Here is a 12,126-nt window from a genome sequence, read left to right as displayed (position 1 = left end):
AATATAGTTAGAGGTATACCAAAAATAAACGTCAATGATCGCCAACAAGATTAGTTAGTTGGCTCCTAAGATGTTTTTATTGGTTGGCCATCTAAAAATAGCACCTTGAATTAATGCATAAAGAGGGTTTTTTTTTGTTTACTTCAAGTTAAGTTGTAAATCCTATTTATTAATTTGTACGTATTTTAAAGGTGCTGAATGCTTTTTAGAGGCCTTTTTACTAGAGTTGTTTTCTGGGAAATTCCCACGAAAATGTCCATTTTTCTATCAGATTTTTTAAATAGTGTGTGACAATCAATTTCGCCCGCTCCCGATATGTCAGGATGGCCGAGCGGTCTAAGGCGCTGCGTTCAGGTCGCAGTCCACTTCTGTGGGCGTGGGTTCGAATCCCACTTCTGACAAATACTTTTTGGTTTCTTTTATTCTTTTACAAATAAAATGTCAAAAAGTAATCCACGTACTATTTTTTAATGAATTTTTATTTAAAAATATGATTTCATAATTATTTCAAAACAAATGAAAAGTAATAAAAAACTTATTAAATTATTATTTTTTCATTGCTAATTAATTTCGAATTAGTTGTCAACCCTATTGAGCATCGGTGCAATTATATGTAAATTTTTATATTTAGTAAAGGATGATGGGCACTTTTCTATGGAATCTGGGCGTAAAACCAACAGAAATGTAACTACTATTATTTGTTAGGACTTGATATCAGAAATATATTTTCATATAAATAACTACCAAAAACTCCCGGGTTTGCTTGGAAATTGACATAATGTGTAATAGTAGGTAATAGGTGCTTTATTGCGTAAACAAAAAATATTAATAATTAATATACTTATCTACTTACATTTTAAATACATTAAGTTATTTATCCATTATTATGTCCAACAGTTCAGGAGTGGGGCCAACAAATGGTATATTTAAACCATGTTCTACATTATAAGCGTAGGACCATACCTAGGTACCATTTAGAGAAAGGACATGAACACAGTCATGTTTCAAGGGGATTTCTACCAGTTAAGTTGTAGTGTTGTCGCATAATCGATATTGCCAAATATCGATATATCGATTAACAATTTGATTAATCGATTTTATTGATTACCATCATTACTATCATTTGATTGTTAATTCAATTCCTTATTTTCAGCAATATAATCGATTATTGCAATCGAATAATCGATTATGATTTATTCGGTATACATACTTACTAAATCGATAGAATCGATAGTAAGATATGATACAATACTCTCAATATGATCGATAAAAGCAATCTAATTGACCTAATACTATTTTTATTACCCTAAAGTGATGTGAAATACTATGGAAACTTTGCATATTCAACGACCTCTATGTCCGTATCCCCGCGTATTTCAGGATTGTTGTCATACTATGAAATGAAGTACTAGTATTAAGCTTTAATTAAGTATACTTTTTGTTTCTGTTGGTTTAACGCCCAATATGCCCATCATCCTTTAATAGAATAAAAATCTAATAATTAGCAATGCAGTGAAAGTCAATGATATCTGTTCTACTTATTGGGTAGTTTGGTAATTTTAGTTGGTAAGAAATAAAAAAAATACAAAAAAATATATTTTGATCACCAATATTATCACATAACTGTTATCTTTGGACTAATAAATAAATAGATAGGTACATAACCGCAATGTCAGTGTGGTAGGGAGCTGATAACTTACGTAATTACATTCTGATAACTTATTTGTTTACTTTGTCACATAAATAGGTGAGAATATTTTGGGAGGTTGATAGTAATTTTAGTAACTTTGCACAAAAATACTCTACCTATTTATTTATTTATTCGCTTGTAAACAATTTGTAAGTCATGGCAGCTAGCATTTTAAAAGGCAAATAAGTAATAGCTACAATGTTTTACTTTTTATTCAAGGTTTTAAATTCAATTTTGGGATAATGGTTAGTTTCAACTATCAACTATTCGTAATTTATTTTTATTTCGCGCGTTACAAAAATGTTATTATTTGTTAGTAATATTGGACGCGTGTCACAAAATACTGGGGCATTTATTTTGTGAAAATTGGCTTCAAACGTCTTCCGAAAGCATGTTTTGAGTTTCGCAAATGACAAATGAATGGTGCCTACTTTAAATTTCAATTTGCGATTTGCCCAAGCGTACAGTCGTCAGCACATGAGACTGTACATTTTTGTTCCATAATATGCTCTATTACAACTACAAAAATGCCGCAGTGTAAGCTTGATGTGCCGTCGTTCGTTCCGTGACTTGCTTCGGCACCACAGCACGCGACTGCTTTTAGCATGTCATAAATAATTATGTTTGTCTGTCTCCGGATATTTGCAAGGGCTGGATGGTTCACTTAATCCACTAATATTGTAAAGGTAACTGTCTGTTACTTTGTCACGCCAACCAGTAACTGGGAGAGAATGCCGTATGCGTTTTAGTTCGCCTCATCATCATCATAATCATAATCATCATTTCAGCCATAGGACGTCCACGTCTGAACATATACTTCACCTGATGATTTGCATAATAACCGGTTGGCAGTTAGTTCGCCTGCTGTACCCTAAAAGGGACTAAAAAAATCTGGGCTTTAGTATTAGAGATCCATTGGAACCCTTTGGGTACGGAACCCTAAAATTATAATGGTATATTGTTAAGATTTCTTATCAGATTACGCAGCCAGTAAACGAAAAAGCTTAAAGTGTTTTAAAATTGTTTGCTTAGACGTGAAAGCCAAGTCTGTACCATCACGCTAAAAGCTTCAGACTTCAGTCTCGGGTTTCCTACTTTCAATCATACGAGTCTGTTCTTTGTATGAGGTTTTAATATTTAGAGCAACTTAATGCTTATTAGTTACTGTAAGATATGTTACCTATGTGAAGTCAAGGTAAAAACTAACATAACTTGATTTTCTGAAAGGAAAATATTTTATCATTGATTCTCTGATTGGAGACCTCAATTTTAGGTCTACTCGTATACCCAATTGTTCAGGAAATCTAGATAATATTTTTGTCCCTCAATTGACAAACAAAGGTACTACCTACGTTGCAAAAATAAAAGCTTCTAGAACAGCCAATCGCGTTTCTGTGATTCTATGAACACCATGATATTTTCCGCAGTCGGGAAAACGTGGATGCTAAATTAGCGCCATCTCTACAGATTATCATTATACAAAATTTTCCTCTTTCAACCGCTAAAAACCCAACAGGAATCTTTACAGCTCAATGGTTCCTCACAGGAAAAATGAGGCGGGAAAATATACCGCAATATCAACACAGATACTAGCGCCGTTAAGTAGGAACTTGTTTCCTGAAAACATTGCGGTGCTTTTGGTTCGCCGGTTTCAGTTTCAGTCGCGTTTCCGGAAATTCTCGACAGATGGCGGTGGTAGTAACATTATCAGCAGATTTGGGATATTTATGAACTTGTTCATAGGTTTTCGGACACTCTGACTTTCGGATCATAGGCAATAACTTACTTACGTAGTTATGAGAGCTCATTAACTTTCTTTTATCATTTACATTTACATTGTATTTTTTTATGCATAACAAGGCAGTTATTTGATTATATTTTACTGTATTACTTAATAATGGGTACATTTTATATAATTTGTAGCATACCTAACCTACGATTATTTGCAATTAATGATTACAGTCCATGTAACCAATCCAGACATGTCCAATTTGTCACTTAAAATACAGGCTGCCCATCCGTCACACACAAACGACGATATGAGTCCGTTCTTTTGTATAATTCAGGCCAGTAAGGCCACACTAAAGGGGATTACTCCCAGTGGCCTGTGGGACCCCAAGCTACATGACAGGAATAAACCTAGCAGCTCATATTTTCCGGGAAAACTCAATGTTCTAGTACATACCTACGTTAGTGATATTGGCCATGACTAGTGGAGGGTTACAATAATTTGTGAAAGTTATGGGTTACAGCATCCATAACTTCCGCAAATGTTGCAGTATAAAACAAAATGTGAGGGTAAAGTTGGGCTTTTATGGGGAATATGGTAATAATCAGTATAGCTGAACATATTACAAAATACGTTTCTTACTTTTCAAAATGAGGTACATTTATTTTTGTTTTCTTTATTATGTAGCTACTTAAAAAGCAGTCTGGAAAACAATTAATTAGCCTAGGCATTTTAGTCTTTCCTGTTTAGTGGTAATTTCGTTTTACTATGCAATAAAAGTAGGAAATGTTTTTTCTACCCAATCCATAAAGCTGTGGCAAACATATCTATCCTAGTCATTATTATTAGTTTTTTTTTTAAAATTTTGCTTTGCGTATCTCTATGTATCTCCCAGATTAGTGTCCTTGGTAAATTCAACCTTCAACCGTTCAAATATATTCGCAACAAGCTTTTGGTATAAGCTTTGCCCGCCAAACGTCAACAAATTGTACTTTATTCAGATGCTAATCTGATGTATAAACTATAACATTAATTAAAATCCGTCTAGTAGGTAGCGATTGCGCCCAGAAGTACAAACATCCATCCATTTTCACAAGTTTCCCATGAGGTTAGTAGAAAGAAACCAATTAAGCTTATCAAACGTGGTCGTCGATTTCATTTGATTTTCATATTTGCATTTTAATGTTTCATTTTTTTATTTCAACATAGTAACCCGAGTAGCAAAATCTGGTAATATAAAATACCTGAGAACGTTTTAGAACATAATAATATGTCTTAGTGAATTCATACGCAGTTTTGTTCTAAGTAAAATAACTGTTAATTTCTCCCAGGGACTAAGGAAAAAATACCGTCATGAAAGCCTATTACACAATGACACAACAAAATCGAACCTTAGCGGTCCGCACGCATACCACGCGACGACCAACATTCCTTCGGTATGAGAGCCTTGGAACGAATTCTGAAGAGAGCGTGGAGATATTCAAGAGATATTTACCTATTCAGTATTTTGCTATCATACAACTATGAATAAGTAAGAACAGTTATTAGTACAAAATCTACGCAATTTAATTATAACCCACATTACAGCTATTCGCACTAAGAACCCTTTCTTCTGTGTGAATAGTTATAGTGTGGGTTTTATTCCCTATCTTGAGATAGATTTATAAAAATTAAAACCTAGTTAGGTGTCTGAATTTTCATCAATTCATTTCCAAGTTGTATTTGACATGCGGAGTTTAGTTTGGCGACTACACTTTGTACATATTCACGTGAGCTTTTTGTTAGTGTATTTTGAAGTTATTTTAGGTAACCGGCGCATGCTCCAGCTTTAAAATAATGTTAATTTTAACTATTATCTTAACCTAAGTTGCACCATCTTAACTTTAACCGTAACTATGTATAACCGGTGTTTTCCATGGAGTTTGACAGACTTTATGTTTAGTCTTTGTATCTGAACTTGTTTCATACCGCCCTTGGAGTTATTGTCGGGTATAGTTGATACAACATTGTAATTTATTGGAAGCCCATAAAATGGCCGTAGTGTGGCATAAAACTTGGACACCTACGAGACGCTTCCGATATTAAGAATCTGGGGTACAGTCCGCTTCAAGAAATAGTAAATAAGACGCAATCGTTATGGAAATATGTACTTGGGGAAGGCCTTTGTCCAACAGTGGACATCATTTGGTTGAAACGAACGAAGACACTTTAAGGGTAGATATTATTATCTATGAACCATAGAAAGTTAAGCTACATATCATGAATTATAGACGTGTTAATTTGCAACACAAAAGTATAGTTTCATGTCCTGGCTGAATGGATCTAAGAAATCAGCAATGAAGAATAAATAAATTTTGTTTATTTTTTACTACAATTGATTATTAATAATAAGACCTTAACTACCGAGAGTTTGAAAAGCTAAAGTTAGTAGCTAAATAGTAGGTAGGTATTAGATAACAAAAACTGCCTGCTTTTTTTGTTGCTGGCTGTACACTTCCTCTATTAAGTGCGACAAAGTTTGATGGTATCGCCGTATTTCAGTGACAGCTTTCAGGAGATAGTATCATTCGGTTCATAAATCCCATGTAGGTACTAGGGCAAGCCTAAGAAGATATTTCTACAATAATGTAAAAATGATTATGTGAAACTATTTCTTATTTTTTGAATAGTACCAATAAAAGCTACACGCTCGTTGATCAACAGTTTAAAATGACGTCTAATATGGAAATACCATTTCAAACGGCGTGAAACATTTTTCAATCCAAGATCCTCAAATAGGTAACGTATTGGTACTACAACTAGAGTTTCAGGAGTCAGGACGCTTCATGTTTCGGAAGAATCTATACTCAAAATTTATTGTTTCTATAAAACGAGATTTTTTTCAACCAAATCATTTTTTAACGTCATAGCTTGGTTATGGAATCTAAGATGATTTTACTTCCTCTAATACATTTCCTTAGAAAAGATCAACGGAAAATTATCAAAAGTATCAATGAGTTTAATAAACTAATGGTCGCCCGTTACAGGCTCTACCAAAAGATTCTAACAATTTAAGTAGACCTGAATCCAGTTTTGTTGAACTTTGTGTGTCGCTGTGTTTAAAAATAAATGAAATAGAATAAAAATAAACTCCACTTACCTAATTTGGAGGTTGATTAATTTTTTCAGCCATCCCTAGCTCTATATTATTTTTTTAATTCGTTCCACAAGGAGGCTGAGGGCACACTAAAAGGTCATAATTCATGATGCCTATAATTCCGCGAAAAGCGATCTATCAAGTCAATGTTATACGCCAATGACCAAAATTTAAATTTAAAACTAAATTATCCCGCCAAAATGGCGCCGTTCTGGCTAACATTAATTTGTTATCTGATCATAAATAACATTGTTAATAAATTGTTTTATTATAATAATGAATCATGGAATACCTAAAACCATCGTTATATTCGTAGAGTAGGAGACTCTATCGATACCTACAGTTATCCTGTCTTGTTTGAGTCCCACAAATTGAAAATACAATATTTTGTGAAAAACCCCATAAAAAACTGATGAGATCAAAAACATTTTTATAATAAAAAAGCTCAAAGAAAAGAAAGTTAACGTAATGGTATTATTCCAACCGTAAAATGATTTTTATTTAAGAAATCCTTTCACTAAGCTTAAATAAAAAAGCTCAAAGAAAAGAAAGTTAAAGTAATGGTTTTATTCCAACCGTAAAATGATTTTATTTAAGAAATCCTTTCAATAAGCTTAAAGTAGTAACATAATATTTCTTTTACCGTCCGACAGTGAGTGTAATAGCAGCTAACTGCACATTTCAGCTGCCATCAAGCACTGAAAGTGCCAAATTACACGTTGTTCGAAGTGTTTACACTAAATCATGCTCTCTAGCACGGAAGTGAGTTGTACTGAAAAAACTGTAAAAATGTTATAACGAATAATATTTTTCACTTAAGACGTTGGATAATACTTTTAAAAATAGGTAATTTGTTTCTATTCATTTTACGAAATGACCGATAACAATGGTCGGCATGATACTATGAAGTACTTAATGAAAGTTTCAGTCCACCCGAATGCAATAGAATTGGGAATCGAACCCGAAACTACTCGTACTTTCACCGAATGCGTTTCAGTGAACTATAATAATTGATCAATAATTCGTTGTGGATAAAAAAGACGATGTTTAAAAAGCACTTTTGCGATAAATCATTTCAATATTCTGAACAACTTTCCACAAAGAACTGAAAAGTAATTTTTTAGGTCGTGTCGTGTAGGTGTTGACACCAATAACATTGTTTCTAAGTTTCGCCAGAACAAACATGTAATTTATTTATTAAATTTCGCCACGCTCACTTAAGGGCAGCTCTATCGAGATTCAAGTTAAGCCCTGACCCGTTTTGTTACGGTTTATTATCAAGATTGAAAATCATCGATAGTGTATAGTAGTGACCACAAGTATTCGCCGGCGAGGCGCTCAGTCGACGCAGCGAACGCGGTCGGGGAGCACCATCGCGCCTCCTCGCGGGACTCCCACGAAACTCCACGAAAATGCAATAACACTGGCCGAATAGAAACAAAGACATTTGACAGTGACAGTTTTAGCATTCTAATTTTGAGTTTCGGCGCGAAACGCGATGCGCTCGGATGAACGCGCGAGCACAGAATAAAAATGACATGACAATAAATATAAATAAACACTTTAGAATAAATTCTAGTTTGGCTAGTTTAGATTAAATTAATAATTCACGTAATATGTAATGTATAGTTAATGTGAACATAGTGTACATAAGTGTTTCGATTAGTTTAGTGCTCAATTCATGTTTCTGGTAAGCTTTTGGTAATGCGAAGTGAGAAAATAAGGTAAACTATGATTTTTTAATCTATAAATAAATAAATAAACTATCAAAGTATGTTTTTAAACCTAGTAAATGTGCAGAAAGTTTCAAACTTTAATTACACAAGTTTTAATAATAAAAATTGTAGTTCTTTACCTACGCCATGGTTTTCCTAAAAAAGTAAAATAAATTACACGTACACAAACACAAAGGTCACGTAGTAATTGACTACTTACTCTACAAAAAGTTTCAGAACATTTTATTAGGTGTACCTACACTGTTTTGTTAGCAAGCCCAAAGTAACTCATGTAGTCGTTGTTATTCAAAACAAATTAAAACATTACATTTAAAAAAAGATATTTGGAAGGGTTTAAGTCATTAAAACTTTTATTTGCAGTCATTATACGTATAGGTAATCACAAAAGCCGGAATCTAGGTATATCAACCTGAATAAGTAACCTCAACCACACTTATAATACTTATTATAAATCATATTTCATATCCTTCTGGCAAAACAATGGCTAGTTATTATTTTATTTTACGTATACATTTATGATTAAGTTTTATTAAAAAAAAAGAAAATGTAAATCGGACGATTTAAATAAATCAACAGTGACATTTCTTTTAATCTCAGTAAGTATGAGATTGTTTTGATGTCTCATGTGATTTGTCATGGGGCGAAATATAGTTTTAAAGTGGTTAATATAATAACACTTCATAACAAATCTTATAATAATGATTGACACCGTCGGAGTTACGCACTGAAGCAAAAAGCTTGTAAGATATTTTGAGAGAGTAGCGTGGCGTTTGTGGACAATGATTTATGTATATTACACGCTTTTATACGAATAACGTCACCAAGTTTTATTATTGTAAGCACGGACTGCGTATTTCAGGAGCAATAAATATTCTTTGATTTTATTTCGGTTTACCTCGTTGAAGGTGTGACGCTTGCTTTTATTTTAGCACACCAAAACATTGGTTGTAGGTATTAATATAAGTAGTCTTAAATTATTTATTTACCTTCTAAAGTTCACTATCATAAATAAGTAATGTTTATACTTTTGTGTTTTTCTTTTCACCTAAAATAAACTACTTATTACGAGTATGTAGAGTAAATAAGTTAACGATTTTCAAATAAATAATGCACGTTCCTACTGTACAATTATTTTTTTTTAAATAAAATACATGTACCAGAAGTTCAGAAACAAAATACAAACAAACCGGAAGTAAAACTCCAAGGGCGCTCGCTATACGATAAAATTATATTGGGACGTGTAAAGTGCCGCTCATATCCTATCTACATCATGTACCTATGGTAAAATATGTTTGTAAAAATGCGAGTTCATATAGAAGACGTATTCTGTCACTTGTAGAATTATTTGTCTACAATAACCTACTACATTCACATTAACGTACACAAAGAATTCATTGCAAATTTTACGCAAAAAGCTTGTTCCTTTTCATTTGTTTTCTAAAATTAATTTTAAACTGTTAAGAAGTTTCAAATAAGTCGGTCCATTAACTTCAATAGACAGTGCACATAGTGGATGTCTCCACACTTAGGCTGGGTTGCACCGTCTTACATTAACTGTAACAAACTGTCTGTCAAACTCCATACAAAAAGCACCGGTTATCGTTAAAGTTACAGTCAAAGTTAGGTGGTGGAACTCAGCCTTAATTATTAAAAAGTTGGTGTTATAATTTAGTGGCTATACCAAGTAGTCACTATATCAACGATTTTATCCACTAATTACAGAACTGTTACGCAGAAAAACGGCTATATCGTAAAATCTTAGTTTCATATCAATAATCCCCGTGGAGCTTTACCGAAATCTAATTAGTTTCCCCAATGGTTTCACGTGAACAAGCTGTTTTGATTTCTTCATATTTTATGTAAAATACCTCTATTTGACATTTCAGTTCAAGTTAAGTAAGGGCAGTATTTGTATTAAAATTATACTAAATTCTTAGGGTGGGTTGCACCACCTTACTTTAACTTTGGCAAACGTCAAATATCTGTCAAACTCCATACAAAAAGCACCGGTCATCGTTATAGTTACGGTCAAAGTTAGGTGGTGCAACTCAGCCTTAGTATAGAGGTTGTTAGATACCTTTCTGTCTAATAGATGCGTTTTAGTTTGGATAACAATGAATAAGATAAAGAAAAAATATGTTAAAATCTAGAGCACGCCGCAAACTATTATCATTTTATTTACTTATTGAAAATTGATTTTACTGTACCCGTACTGTATTTGTTAAGAAATCTATGAGAGAACCATGTCATTTATACGGGTCGCGTTTACTCAATTGTTACGGAAACCTAAAAAATAAAAACATTGAAACTGCGCGACCTGAAAACTTTATTCCTCCATCTTAGCCCGTTATGAATGTATATTTTTAAATAATTTGAGAGTACAATTATTCATTGGTCCGGGCGTCCTATTTCGAGACGCGGCCCACGGCTGACTTATCCGGAACTACCGGATATTTCGGGATCCGTAAGAAAAAAATTCGTATTTGTAGCACAAATTTGTATTTCTTTACTGTAGGCCCTGATAAACTTTTAGCAAGGCATTTTATCGTTTTTACGCGTTAAACACATACTTACATTTGTCGTCTAAAATCATCGATAAGATTACATCACGGCGCGCCAAGCCGACTGGTCAAATGTGACTGAAATACTGATTTATTTTTATTGTAAGTTAATTAACCCGACTTTTACTTACCCTGGATTGAGTAAAAGCATAGTAAAAGGCGATCAGGGGTCATTATGCAAGCAACATACCCAACCAACAAAGATTTAAAGAGAATTATGCTCCTGATGACGATGAAGGTTTTTAAAGTATACCTAAGTAGTAGTTACTTCAGTAATAAAAGAAAGAAAATAGGTAGTTACATGATGTATTTAATAAAATTGATATCTGTAAAAAATGCAATGTAAAGCTTTGTATTAATATTCATCATCATCATCATCTCAGCCATAGGACGCCCACTGGTGAACATAGGCCTCCCCCAATGCTTTCCATGTTGCCCGGTTGGTATTAGTATTAGATATGGTATTAATATTATTAATGTATTTTCTAAATTAATAACACAACGGACGCGGATAATTATGTCAGAACGCTTGTTTTACAAATGGGCCCTTTGATGTGCTTAACGCAATGTAAACGACCTGTCAGCGATGATAGCACAGGCCCTAGAGACGCCACGATATCGAATAAATTAATAATGACACCAATTTAATCGATTCTAGGTTGGGGACGAGGCCAAAGCATTGGTTGACGGCAACCTTGACTGAACGTTTAGGATCGCATGCATTATATGCGCTTATTTTAGTATTAATCAATGAAAACATATCATACTTAGAAGTAATTAGATAACAAACACATTTGATTCCATGTTGCTTAAAATGTTAGTCGAATAAGTAAAATAAACATAAACATTGTTATGTAATACATTTATCATGTTGACATGTGTTTAAGGACCTAATTACTGTTTTATAGGCTTTTCTTTAGGTAATGAAGTATTTTGTCATTGTATCATTTCTTTAAGGCTTGGTATTTCTGCTAAAGTAGGTATTTCGCGCTGTCAAAATCTGCGCGCGCAATACTTCGCCGAAGACAGCGCGCCAAAGAGCTCTCGCGGCTACACAGTATAGAAATACGCAGTTTAGAAATACGCAGTTGATTAGGTTAGGTTGACTTCCTTCCGTTCAAGCGTCACACTCACAGCACTTTATAAAACAAATCATATCCAAGTGATACAAATTAAAACAACTTTCAAAACTTTTGGGAATATATTTTAGAATCGAATAAATATAGAATATAATTGCCAAAGTNTGCGGCAGAATTATTTATGTATATTACACG

The 12,126-nt window shown here is 33.5% G+C and overlaps 1 non-coding gene across 1 annotated transcript; it reads left to right on the top strand.

Moving 5' to 3' along the window:
* Positions 1-317: 317 nt before the first annotated feature.
* On the top strand, positions 318-401 carry TRNAL-CAG (transfer RNA leucine (anticodon CAG)). Its single transcript has one exon. It is a non-coding gene; the product is annotated as a tRNA-Leu (tRNA).
* The last annotated feature ends 11,725 nt before the right edge of the window (positions 402-12,126 follow it).

This window comes from Ostrinia furnacalis, unplaced genomic scaffold (genome assembly GCF_004193835.3).
Source record: "Ostrinia furnacalis isolate ACB-3 unplaced genomic scaffold, ASM419383v2 OfSCF4478, whole genome shotgun sequence".
NCBI lineage: Eukaryota > Metazoa > Arthropoda > Insecta > Lepidoptera > Crambidae > Ostrinia > Ostrinia furnacalis.
The sequence above is the reverse complement of the archived record's forward strand: the minus strand, read 5'-3'. Positions and strand labels throughout refer to the sequence as shown.